Here is a 14,188-nt window from a genome sequence, read left to right as displayed (position 1 = left end):
TAAACCGCGGGACACTGGACAAATTGTTAAAAACTGGGACTGTCCCGCCAAAAGCAGGACGTTTGGTCACCTTATGCTTACCTGCCTTTCAAGTCCTAAGGCCCGTGATTTGTGATTCCTATGGCAGGTTAGAGCCCCAGCCAGCATCCCTGGATGGACCACAAACCCATTCCCTTCCACGGTCAGTTAGCTTTCTGTGAAAAGATCTTTTCCTAATGAGAAGATTAAAAAAAAAAGAACTTCCGTTTACCCAGTCAGGCCCTTGGACAAGAGATTTGCATATTCATCTCGCTATCCCTTATTGACCCTAGGAATTTGGTACTTTTCTCCCATTTTGTCCCCAGTCAGAGAGATTAAGTTTTTGTCTAATTGGGGGCCAGGCACCCCGTGCTAGAGGCCGAAGAGACGGGGTGAGAAAGACAGCACAGTCCTCGCTGTCCCTGAACTGCAGACTCATGAGAGGCCGACGGGCACCGAGTATGGCAGGAGGTCACCGGCCGTCTGGGCTGCCGGTCAGGGTGGACAGGGAAGGCTCTCAGAGGTAGGCTGCCCAAGCTGAGAGGGAGCCCCAGTGAGCCTGCTGGTGGGGCAGGGAGTGTCAGGCAGAAGGAGTGGATGTGAGACAGAGACGGGAACCATGTGCAGAACCACAGGCCTGGAGTCCGCACAGTGCTCCCCTGACTGTAAGAACTGGCATCTGGGCAAAGCAATTACACTCCCGGCCCTTCCTTCTCCATTCTGAGGGACATGCTCATGGGAGGGGCTGGTGGAATCTCTAAAGAAGGGGTGTCGAACTCAATCAGAGAAGGGGCCAAAATCTAAAATCCAGCCTAAATCGCGGGCCGAATGGTTTACTGAACAGTCATAAACTGTCATTGTGATGGAAACGCAGCGGAGTGCAGTGATGACAGCGCGGTGCGGGCCACATTGCAAGGCCTGGAGGGACGGATTTGGCCCGCGGGCCTTGTGTTTGACACATGTGCTCTAAAGGCTTAACCATAGGCAACCAGTTCTCCACTATGAGAGGTCGCTTCTGCTCACTTCCCGGACTTTGAGCAAATCTCTTCCCCTCATTGAGGCTCCTCCCCCATGTCAGCAAAACAGGGGGGCGGGACTCTCACTCTGAGGCTCAGGAGGGAGGGGAAGAGAAATAATAGTGTTCCATGGGGTTCCTTTGAAGAACCACCTTCAGCAAATATCTGCCCAGCGCCTGACCCGGTGTGCACCATCTGTGCCAGTTCTTCCTCGTGCATGGAGCTGAGCAGGACTGCCATCTGGATGCAGGATGGAAGGACACATGTCCCGCTGAGGACTGGCCAGCTTCCTGCGGAAAGCTGCGGCCTCAACACACATACCCAGCCCTGGGCAAGGCTTTGTGAGCTGCAGGTCTCTACGGCCCTCGGTTTCTGCTTCCTCTAAAGCAGTGGTCGGCAAACCGCGACTGGTGCTCTTTGATCCCTTGAGTGCGGCTCTTCCACAAAATACCACAGCCTGGGCGAGTCTATCTTGAAGAAGTGGCGTTAGAAGAAGTTTAACTTTAAAAAATGTGGCTCTCAAAAGAAATTTCAATCTTGTACTGTTGATATTTGGCTCTGTTGATTAATGAGTTTGCCGACCACTGTTCTAAAGCAAATAAAGTCCAGTCTCTATAGCTATGCTATTCAATGCCGCGGCCACTGACCACGCACAGTGTTATTTCATTTTAAGTGAATTTAAATTAAATGTAAAAGTTAGCTCTTCAATTGCACTAACCACATTTCAAGTGCTCAGGCAATTAACACCAGAGTTTATGGACCTCTTTAACCCACACCCCATCCTCTCTGCTCCTCCACCTAAAACTGCTCAGGATCAGGTTGTTTAAGTCCACCTTTCCATACCCAGGTCACAGTACTAATCTGCCACGTGGGGCGACTGCCTGCAGGAAGACAGGGGAGGCCACTGTGCAAAGGGAAACAGAGGCAGGCCTCACTGCCAGCCTGAGCCAGCTGTGGCCATTGAGGCTTGGTCCCTGCAGTTCCTCCTCCACATCTGGGAGCCTCCTCAGCTTTCTTCCTACCAGTGTGAGCCAGTAGGTGAGTTAGGTTACATTGGAACTGAAAAAATTTGGGCCAACACTATTTCTTTACCCCACCCCCAAAAAATCCCTTCCTTGCTCCTTGAGGTCTGAAATGCCTTTTACAGCAAGAGCCCTGTTCATGGGAAAGTCCGGTGGAGTGTAGACATCCACGGAGAGAGCACAGTGACATATTCACACGAACATGTACATGACTGACAGGGGAGCCCCTCCTGAGACTCGTTTCTGATGGAGTGGGAGGGAAGAGCCTTGGCTCCTGGCAGAGGGAGGAGGGAATCACACTTCTCAGATAAAGACCACAGAACCTGAAACCGGTTTGGCTCAGTGGATAGAGCGTCGGTCTGCGGACTGAAAGTTTCCAGGTTCGATTCCGGTCAAGGGCATGTACCTTGGTTGCGGGCACATCCCCAGTGCGGGGAGGGTGGGGGGAGGATGTAAGAGGCAGCTGGTCGATGTTTCTAACTCTCTATTCCTCTCTCTTCCTCTCTGTAAAAAAAAATCAATAAAATATATATATAGTGAGAGTCATCGATCAGCTGCCTCTTGCACAGTGCCCACAACCGAGGTACATGCCCTTGACCAGAATCGAACCTGGAACCTTTCAGTCCGCAGGCTCTACCACTGAGCCAAACCGGTTTCAGCAATGTATTTTTTTTTTTTAAAGGCCACAGAAGAGGCCATTTGAGGGCATCCTGGATCAATCTTACTGACTTCTGACATCAGGGAACTGAAGCTGAATGTAAGCTCTTCCCTTAAAAACAAATTTCTAGTCTTCCCCTGATACATTTCTAAGAAATGCTTAATATTTGTTGATTTAACATTTATGTGACCAGGGCTATGCCTCCCACCCCCAGCTTCTAATATTATTGACCAAATACCCAACATTCGCATGTGTCTCTCAGTCTGTCTGCCTCGTTCATGTTCCAACTTCCTTACTTCTCTTTGGAGCATCCAGAGCAAGAGGGCAGGAGGGAGATTTCTACTGGCCTAAGAGAGAGCATTTCTATTTCAGAACCTGGGAACGTTTGCCCTTCTTAGCTCGCCTATCCTCACCCCACTCTCCCTAATAAGGGGTTTCCATTTCCATTGGCTAAAAACCAAAATAATAAAAAGGGAGAAATTATTATTTTGGCAATTTTATTCAGCCTCAATGAGTCAACAAGAATGTTGCAAAAGCACTGGAGGCAGAATCAAGCTTTGGGGCCCAGAGACGTCTTAGGGGGCAGCCTTGACTGGATGTGGCAGTCCCCCTCAACCTCTTTCCCTAAAGGCATTTTCTGCCTCCCCCCCACCCCCCCCTTCCCACTCCCCCCCCCCCCCTCGCACAGCCTCATGTGAGCAAACAACACCCCCACCCCCTCCAAGCCATCTGGCCTCAGGAGAAGCAAGCCAAGCATCACTGGCCTTTCATTCCCTGCTTGGGCTCAGCCCCCAGGCATGCTGCTCAGAGCCACACAGGAAAGCACCTGGGTCGGCCACTCTCTCCTGAAAGGGAAATGCTGGCACAGGCCACCCTCAGCCCCGGTTTACTCTGACCTTCCTGTGTCATAGAGGAGGAGCCTGGGCAGAGAAGAGAAGCCACTCGCCCAGCCTCCTGGTTGTATGTGGGAAAAGTCGAACTAGAAGCAGATCAGCTGGCACCCCTAGCAAAGAGTCTCTGCTTTTCCCACCACCCCAGTCAGAGCCAGGAGAACATGGCCCTGACCCCTACCCACAAAGGGATGCCACACTCTAGGGTTTGTGGGTTACCTCTCTCCTAACAGTTCATCTCCATTGCTCAGTTCAAGTCCTTCAAGGTCTAAGCCCAGGTAGCCTTAGTCCACCTGGCTCCTAAATCCTCTGCCCACTGGCTCTACACAGTGCCATGCCCAAGAGGACCTCTCCCCACAGAATCCCAAGGTCCAGTGCAAGTGCCTTCAGTCTTTGCAACCTCATAGGGAGTTTCCTCTCTGCCTTTGTCAGTCCCTGCTGGACAGGAGGGCGATCTCTTTCCTCCATCTTGGGGATGTGTGCCAGGCACCTTGTACGTAGTAGGAGGCCACAAAGACCCCTGAGGGTCCCTGTACACAGTCTGCCTGGGCCTGCCAGAGTCGCCAGGTAAGCAAATGAGCCCCCACAGGGACCCAAGTAAAACAGGGTCATATAGCCCTGGCTGCTGTGGCTCAGTTGGTTGGACCATTGTCCTACGCACTAAAAGGTCACAGTTTGATTCCCAGTCAGGCCACATACCTTGGTTGTGAGTTGGATCCCCAGTTGGGGGCCATACAGGAAGCAACTGATCTCCCTATTGATGTCTGTCTCCCGCCCGTCCCACACTCTTCTTTCCTCTCTCTCTACAATAAAAACTGAATCCTCCCCCCTCCAAAAAAAAAAAAAAAAAAAAAAACCCACTGGGTTATAATAATCCATTCTCAGAAGATGACATGTGTGAAATAATAATGTCTACTATTAAAGACCATATGAAGAAAAACGAGGAGGATTACTATGATTTTACTGACAGAAACATTTCTCTCCATAATGTGACTGGAGGTGTAAACAACCAGGGAGAAAGGAGATATTGTGGTTTCCACTTACGTGGCCAAGCAAATAAATGGCTGATAACAGAGCCCTGCAGAGGGCTGTTTATGACAAAGCGACAGGAAGAAATAGTAGGTCTTACTGGTACCTCAAGAGGACGGGAAAGGGGGCTAGTGGGGAGGGGTGGGGTGGGCACAAAGGTAAGCAGCTTTGTGGTTTGTCAAAGGCTCACAGGCCCAGCCTCAAAGGGGACAGAGCAGTCATGGCAGCTTGTTCCACCAGCGCTGGGCCCGCTGATGGAGCATCGGCCCACCACGGCCTAGATAGGATTCTGTGAGGGACAGGCTCATGGCCAGGATGGGGAGAGGCTTTGGAACCAGGAGGCTCTGTCAGGGCAGACCACAGTCACAGTGGGCAGTCACACCAAGGACGCAGTCCAGGCTCCCACGCCCTCTGCCTATTACAATAGCTCCCGGCCCTGTCTCAGTGACATCAGCTTGAAGTCAGGCCTGGCAAACAGTGCTCCTGGGCAGCCCCAGGTCCCGCAGTGAGGCGTCCTCTCCCTCCTCCTCTGAGGCCCATCCTCAGCCTTTACACTCTGGAATAAGCATGTGGAAGGGTGAAGTCTGCTGCCTGTGGGGAGGGCAGGGCTGAGGGGCAGGGTAGGGGAGAATGGCCAAGACAGGCAGGGCCAGCCAGCCCTGGCCTGGACTCCACCTGTCCCAGCACATAGCATTCTGGGACATGTCTGTTGAGAATGTGGCCACACCCGTCCTCAGATTCCTCTCACACCAAGGAGGGAACAGGCTTCTAAGGTTGACGCCTGAGTGACCAGATCTTGGGGAGGCTGGCTCTTCTCTCAGCCCCTACTGCAGACTCTCCATCATATCTGAGTCTGGATGGTGGGGTTTTTCTATTCAGATTGACCTAGATGAGGGTCCCATTAAGCAAATTTCTTAAGCTCCCTGAGCATCAGTTTCAACACCTTGAAATGGGAAAATGGACCTACCTTACTCTATCCGTGTGAGAATTAACTGAGACGATGGTTACAAAATGCCAGACATAGTGTCCGGCACAGGCATTCGAATGAATATCAATTCCCCTTCTTCCCTCCCTTTACCAATCAAAGTAGAACTTTTCCTGTGTCAATATTACTATCAGGAGCCATCCATCCACCCACCCAACCATCCATTCAACCATCTATCTATGCAACCATCCATCTGTGCAATCATCCATCCATCCATCCATCCATCCATCCATCCATCCATCCCTGCATTTATATTACATCATTCATTGAGCATCTTCCATGTAAAAGCTTCTGCAAGTTGTCCAGAGACACAGATCATAGAAACATACAATCTTAGGAGGAAAAATTAAACGTTAGGACCAGGATATAAATAACTTGGCAGAAAGTGAAAAGTATCATAAAGGAGGCACAGAGAAAGTGCTGGGAGATTAAGCACTCCCAGGCCTCTCTTCAAACTCCAATAGAAGAAAATTACCAGGATTACATTTTATTTGATAAGACATTCCTCCTTCGCTAATGGAGGCCACAGACACTTACCCCTGTTTTACGCAAGGATGAAGCCTCGGATTCTAACGATTCTAGCCTGGGCCATGGCTTTGTCTCCTCTTTTATTTTACTGAGTTCAGCAATTAGTTGCTCCCCTGAGGACTGTGTTCAGAGCCCAGATTCCTTCCAAGGTTTTAATTGGACCGTCCATGAGGGATTTCGAAGACAGCAAAATGAGCCGAATGAGGAGATGATGGATACATTACAGACAGCTGCCTCAGGCCGGAGAGTCCCCACACAACAGGGTGCAGGTGAGTTAGGAAAGGGAGAGCTTTGCATCGTCAGCAGCCCCTCCCCACCCCCTGAGTCCTGCTCACATTTAAGTCAACCACAGTAAGATTAAGGGGGGAAATATCTCCCCACGAAAAGTGCCTCATAAACAGCATGGAGTTGCATCTCTCAGCAGATGAAAGGGAAATGTTGTTGCCACAGAGAAGCAAGTGCCTGCCAACATGACGAATGGAGCACTGCACCGTCTCTGCAGGCCACGAGTCACCCCTGCAGGAGGGATCTGACTGCAAGATTCCTGCAGGACGCTGCCAAGAAAATGCCATAGATGCTGCTGGTCAACTTGCTCATTTGTGGATTTAGAGACAGGAGACAAGCTCTGCCACTTACCAGCCACGTTCATGTGTTCAGGCAGGCCCCTCCGCTCTCTGAGTCTAATCCGCAGGTCAGTGGGGAAATTGCCCACCTTACCATGTCAGCATGCTCTCTGGGAGCACAGGAGGCACAAAGCATGGTGGGAAGCCAGTCCCTCTATCACTCAGTGGCTCAGTGACCCTGAGCAAGCGAGTTCGCTTTTCTGAGCCTCCATTTCTGTGTCTGAATAGATCACAGGTTTGTGTGGGGATTAAATGAGTGTATGCAGAAGTAATGGTGCAGACCAGGTTGCTCCTTGCTCCCTTCCCCTTGGCTGTCCACACAAAGTAGTTTCCCTGGGTCCAGGGTCCCCAAGCGAAGGCCCACGCCCTTCACCAACACCCTGTGCTCAATGATTCTAGCTCCTAGAATGATTTTCCAAAATGCTTTCTCGGTTCACTACACACGCATACTCCAGTTCAACCTTTACCTGACTCGAGTCATTTTCTCAGTGTTGGCTTTTGTGAGTTCAGCACAAAAAGATACTCTTATTCCTCAGGCCATTGCTGGCTCATACAGGCCTCTGTGGGAGTCAGAACTAGGTGCCCTCTGAGCAGCTTCCCTGGTGGAGGGAAGGCTGGAGTATAGCCATTCAGCCACTAGTGAGCTGGCTGCCCTTATGCAAGAGGCATATATACCACTTCCCTGCTCCTGTTCCTTCTACTTTGCCTCTTCCTTCTCCCCACTCCCCATCACCATCACCACCACCACCACCACCACCACCACCACCACCACCACCACCATGATAGCAGCAGATGACACTTGCTAGGAACCAGACAGTACTCAGCTTCTCCCACACAGCATCTGTTCTAACCTCTCAAGTCTCCTAGAAAGAAGTGTGTGGAGCTCAGCTGGTGTGGCTCAGTGGTTGAGTGTTGATCTTTACAGATGTGGCAAGTGAAGGTAGATGCCTAAGGTCCAGAGCAGAGCAGAGACCGTGCATGAATGTATTTCATTCTACTTGAGTGTCCCGTGTGGCCACGTGCTGGATGCTGTACAGAGAGAACAGTGTAGAAATGGTTATTTTTCTCTTAAAAGTAACAATCTGGAAGTCCAGTCATATGTTACCGACATGACCCCACTTGATCAAATGTATGCATGGGATGCCATTTTTAGGATTTGCACGATGCTGCAAAACCACTCACCTCAGTGGATGTACGTGGTGTATCTGGAATCTGAGTAATTCACGAAAGCATGAGTCTCGGAGCCTCTTTTGAGGTCTATTAGGAGTTGGTGGTCGTGGCTTTTCATTCTAACTCACTTAGTTTATGAGTCATCTAGGGACCCTTTGGACACAAGCAACAAAAGCCAAAAGGGAATTGGTTGGCTTAGTGACTCAGAAACCCCAAAGACTCCAATTTCTGTGGCCAGCTCACTTTTGCACCTTTCCCCCACCCACCCCTAATCGCTCTCCCCTCTGTGGGCCCACTCAATTTGATCCTCACTGCCGATGGGCTCCCTGGGGTTGCTGGGTGGGTTGAAGGAATGGAAAGGGATGTGAGAGGCTAGGTCTAGCATGCTCACAGACAGCTCCAGGCAAGCAACATCCCGATTTCACGATCTTGGGGGAAGGAGAGCCTATAACCTGGCGGCACAGCTTGGTTCACTGGCCCATCTCTGTGGCCAGGACAACAGGCCAGTGACTGGCAGCCCCTTCAGATCTGCATAGAGGGGCTTCACCAGGAAATGTTGGGAGGGGATGGTGAACAGACAAAATATCAGCTATCACCTCACTGTCAACACGGATTAGAATTTGGGGACTACTCAGCGGAGGCATCCAGTACAGCCTGCCCCGACACAGAGAGATGTGGCACACAGGTGCTTCCCATCTTCATTCTTGGCAATTCCACCTCCGACCACCGGTGAGACCTTGGTTTCCTCATATCTGGTCAAGTATTTGAATGTGATGGTGTTGTCTGAAGACCCTCCCGGCTCTAATCATCCAAGGACTGTCATAGCTACAAGAAACGAAGCCCTCTTTGAGCTTGAGCCCCAGCCAGTGCCGGAGCTGGCGCTAAAGTAATGAAAGTGGGGGCCGGCCAGAGGGCATGCAGGGAAGGACTGAGGCCACGACAGGAGGACAAGCAAAGTGAAGACCTGGAAATCACTGGGCCTGGGCTTAATTGCAAGATTAAATTGCTTGTAAATGAGAAAGAATTGACATCAGACCATTCAAAGTGGTCAGGATGTTTCAGAAATTTGGTCCTTAGGCTGCCTGGGCAGACTATGGGGCCCGGATGGCAGATTTGGAAGCCCTAGAAAAGGAACCTGAGAGGGTAAAATCTACATGTGGAATGAAAACCAAGGAAGTTGGGCCATTCCTAACACAGCTGTAGGGCTGCTAGCCACAAGAGGACGTCTTAAAGCCGGAAGAGGCTCAGTCAGCAGGGCTTTTGAGCCGTCACCTGGGACCTCTAGTGACCATAGAATCTGAGCAGGAGTCACCGTGGGACTAGCTCCGACACTGTGATGCCTCCACCATCTCACCAAGCATCCCTAGCCATGTAGATGGAATTGCTCACTAACTCCCAAGACACACGGAGGAAGGGCTGCCTTTGAAACTCGTAAGACCAGTTGAGGACAAACAGAGTCTGTCTCAGATAAGGAGGAACCCAGAGACAGACATGGATTGATTCCAAGCAGTCTGAGAGACAATGTCATTAAGAGAGCCACAAATATCTTCTGAGAAGTCAGAAGAAAGCAGAAATGGCCTCAAAAAAACCCTGTGAGATAACCCTGAGATTGTCGGCAGGATTCTGGGAAGGGAGGAATTTGGCCAACGGCATGTGAGTCCTGAACTTGCCATTCTTCCCCCAGAGTTTGCTCTGCAGTGAGGTGTCCTTGAAGCACAATTTCTTCCCTGAAAGGACTACGGTATTCACAGTGCTGCCCTTTAGAACTATGGCACAATTTCTAGAAAAAAGAAACTCCTCTTTCTTCTAGTTCCTTTATTTTCTAGCCCAGTGGTCGGCAAACTCATTAGTCAACAGAGTGGCAAACCGAGGCTCGCGAGCCACATGTGGTTCTCAGACTAAGGGAAAACCTGGTGGGAGGAGGGATGAGAGAAGGAGATCATCTTAATAAGTATAATGGTTCTTCTGAAAGTCTACAAACAAGGTGAAGCTCAGCAATTACCACATAGATCTGGTGCTCAAAAAAATCGAATCAGGTTTCTTATTTCCAGCTAAATTAATCAATCCCAAGAGGAGGGGAGAAATAATTTCCGAATACTTAAAAATATATTGCCAATTTTTAAATTGAATTTATTGGGGTGACATTAGTTAATTATATAGGTTTCAAATTCTATAATCCATCATCTGTATATTGTAGTGTGTTCACCACCCAAAGTCAATTGTCTTCCCATCACCTTTCATCCTCCCTGTACTCTCCTCCACTTCCCCACCCCCTTCCCCTCTGATAATTACCACACTGTTGTCTGTGTCCGAGTTGTTTTCTTAATCTCTTCCCTTCTCACACAGCCCCCAACACCCCTCCCCTCTGACAGAGGGAAATTTATGTATGTTGGGGGGTATCAGGGTCAGTAATCCAGGCCCACAGGGACTGCACTGTGCACAAGTGTTTCCTGAGAAGGGACTTCATGTCTGCTGTGCTCAGAACTGTGGGCGAGACAGACACGGTCCTGAGTTTTTAGATTAGTTGGATTCCATAGAAACAGTGATCACAGGGTGTCATCAAGTCCGAAGAAGTTAATTATGAGAAAAAGAGAAGAACAGAAGCTAGATGATGCCTCAAGGGGAAATACACCAGGTGGGGCTGCAAAGACGGTGGTTAGAAGAGGAAACATCATCATCCAAAGCATTTACAAGCACCAAATTAAAAATCCCTTGCCACTGTCCAGTGTCATCCCGCGAACCAGGTCATGGTTCGACTCCGGGTCAGAGCACGTGACCGATCTCCAGTGAGGGGTGTGCAAGAGGCAGCCAATCAATGATCTTCTATCATTGATGTTTATATTTTCCTCTTCCTCTCCTTTCCTCTCTGAAATATATATATTTAAAACCCCTTACCATTCCCAAAATGAGCTTTGGTCAACTGCCCCTACGGGGTAGAGAGGATAGCTAAGGGATTTTATCTCCTAAGCTCTCTCGGTGTGGATACGTAACTCAATTCTGGCCAAGATGCAAGTGGAAGCAATATGTACAACCTTCATGTTTTCTTAAAGGTAGGAAGTTGCATCCTTGCACCTTCCTCCAAACTGGCCAGGGAAGTAAATTATTTTTAATCACAATTTTAAGGGTGCTTGAAGATATTTTGTAATATTAAATACTCCTTGATTTAATGTAGATTTTTCTCTATCAATTTAGATGGTCTCCAAGACAAGGACATGTTAGGCAGTAATGCAAGCATGCTAACATGCAAACATCACTATTGATATATATATATATATATATATATATATATATATATATATATATATATATATATATTTTTTTTTAGATGGTTTTCTTTTTGTTAATTTTCAATTTAAATTTGTCTTTTATCAAAGGAGTAAACATAATTTTTTGAAAATCTAATGGTAGTAACGTCAGGTTTATAATGAAAAACAGCAGCCCCTTTTCACGCTACCCCAGTGGCAGCCACTTTCGGCTGAGAATACTCTAACATTTATTCCAACACTTTAAAATTACATGCGTATACTGTTATTTCATAACTCCTAATTTTAGACATTATCTTACCCAGAGTGGCAGATTTATTCTTACACCCTTCCCCATCCCAGTATGCATAGTTGTTAACTATTTTTCTAAAAATCACTGTTGGTGTTTAAATTATTATAACTAAATGAGTAAATTCACAGTTTACTATCATGATATTTACTTTTAAAATTAACATCTTGATATTCCAGGAGTGAATAATCCCACCCACTCCCCCCTTTTCCCCAAATGCTGTTTCTTTGTAGCTTTTAATAACCCCAAATTCCTCTTCACACAAACACAGCAAGCCATTTGTTCCATTTGTGACTGGTATCCATCTTCCCAGGATTCCTGTCCTCCAACTGGTTGCTGCCTAGATTTGTTTCAAGTTGCTAGTTTTCAGTCTTGAAGTTTACTTATGTCATATCCAATTTTGAAGGATAATAGCCGGCACTATCTCCTCACCCTATGATGGACTCGCCCCAAACCTAGACTTAAGCTCCTGGAGCTGAGGCTTGGAGCGTGCTCTGATCTAACCAGCTTGCCTCTCCCATTCTGTCAGCTTAGAATGCACTGGGTCTTTTTTTCTCCATTGAGTCTAGTGAAGAGGCCACCAAAAGGGTTTCAGGGAAAAGTATTATCAGTGAATACTTCCAAGGCCTCAACATACTTGGACCACAGTTAATAAAAAAAAATAATAAAGCAGCAAAGTGTTCTGCTGCTGATTAGGACATGGGGAGTTAGGTTATTAACATGGCACTAAAAAAGGGAGGGATGATGGCAGGGACCACTCAGATGCTGGCATAGAATAACTGCAATGAAGGCTTGAGCTCTTTTTTAGCACATTTGAAAAAATCATCTATAACAATGAAAGCGGAATATGCAAATGTCCAGATGACCACTCTGTGACACGCACTGGCACCAGGCCAGCCAAGGTGGGTGCGATGAGATTGGTCAGGGGCCTCGCCATCGCCCCACTATTGCCCCATAGAGGGAGGCCCAGGCCACTCTGCCCAGGCCACAGAGGGAGGCCCAGGCCACTCTGCCCAGGCCACAGAGGGAGGCCCAGGCCACCCGGCTGGTGGCCCTGCAGCAGGTGGGCGGGGCCTCCCTCCATGGAGAGATCGATGGGTGGGTGGGGGGTGCGGGGGGGGGGGGGAAGGTAGGGAGCAGGGGGGGGGGTCGTGATTGATCACCCCACAGAGAGAGGCCTAGGCCATTAGCCACTGTGTGGGTATGCGGGGCTGGCCAATGATTTCCCTGCAGAGGGAGGCCCAGGCCAGCCAAGCGATTGCACCCCACACCTGTTGCCCACAGAGTGAGGCCACCGGTGGTGGGATGGGGTGGGGGCAGCGTTGCACAGATGGCAAGCAGGGGCAGTGGCAGGGGCAAGGCCAGCTGCCATAAGCTGAGGGAAGGAAAGCCCTGATATATGCCCTGATCACTGGCCAGGCCTAGGGACCCTACCCGAGAGGTCCTGGACTGCAAGAGGGTGCAGCCTGAGTTGAGGGACCCCCCCAACTCCCATGCACCAGGCCTCTAGCCCTATATAATAAAAGAGTAATATGCAAATTGACCCTAATGGCAGAATGACCAGTCACTCCCCCAGGGAGCAGACACACAACGCAGGAGGTGGTCAGTGAGCTCCCACAGCGGGAGCTCCGCTCAGCCACAAGCCACGCTGATGGCTGCGAGAGCAGCGGCAGTGGCGGGAGCCTCTTCTGCCTCTGTGGCAGCGCTAAGGATGTCCAGCTGAGACGGAGGCTGAGCGGGCCTTCGCTGGTAATTGGACATCCTCCAAGGGCTCCCGAGCCGCCAGAGGGATGTCCCCGGGGGATCGGGTCTAAGCTGGCAGGTGGACATCCTCTGAGGGGTCCAGGACTGCAAGAGGGTGCAATCCAGGCTGAGGAACACACCCGCTCCCCTCTCCCGCCAAGTGCACAAATTTTCATACACCGGGCCTGTAGTTTCATATAATCATGAAACATTAAATACCACCCTGGAGAACACAATGTGGTGGCCCTTGAACAAAATCAGAACTGCAGACAATTTCTTGGCCAGCAGTTTTTAAATTTTTGAATGCTTTCAGATTAGGGCATTCACCATAACCCCACTATTCTCTGTACCCCACACCTGCCTTGCCCTGGTGTGGCAATTTAGAACTCAGATAATCCAACCCCCTTAAATTACACCAAGAGGGGTGAAAATCCAGGGAGGGATCATTTCAAGACACCTGCTAAGTGGCAAAGCAAGGATGAACACAACTCAAACAGCCTTCCTGGCGCACCACATTGCTGCCCACGTTAATCCATTATGCCCAGGCCTGTGCAGACTCACCAAGCACATATCGAGTGACAGAGAAGACTCCCATGGTTATTCCGCACAGGCTGGCTAAAATATTCCTGGCTCAGGACAGAACAAAACATAACCTCAAAGTCAAGTGACCAAAAGATTGGAGTTTACCAGCTTTTGCATCTTACTTCAAACACTGTTGACATTTAATTCTAACTCCTCATTTTCCAGGCTTCTGGCTGACCTCTCTTTTCATTTAAACATAATTCTCTGTCCAAATACAATGTGATGCAATCGCTTGATTCGATGTCAGCACTTGGTGACTGGTAGACTTGGGGAAACAATGCAGCTTCTTAACTGCTGTTTCCCAGGTGGGCAGCAGGGTCCCAGGTGAATGCCTTGAGGCCCAGAGACAAGACTCCCCCAGAGTGCCAGCTT

Source organism: Pipistrellus kuhlii, unplaced genomic scaffold (genome assembly GCF_014108245.1).
Source record: "Pipistrellus kuhlii isolate mPipKuh1 unplaced genomic scaffold, mPipKuh1.p scaffold_m20_p_13, whole genome shotgun sequence".
Classification (NCBI taxonomy): domain Eukaryota; kingdom Metazoa; phylum Chordata; class Mammalia; order Chiroptera; family Vespertilionidae; genus Pipistrellus; species Pipistrellus kuhlii.
This window is presented reverse-complemented; position numbering follows the sequence as displayed.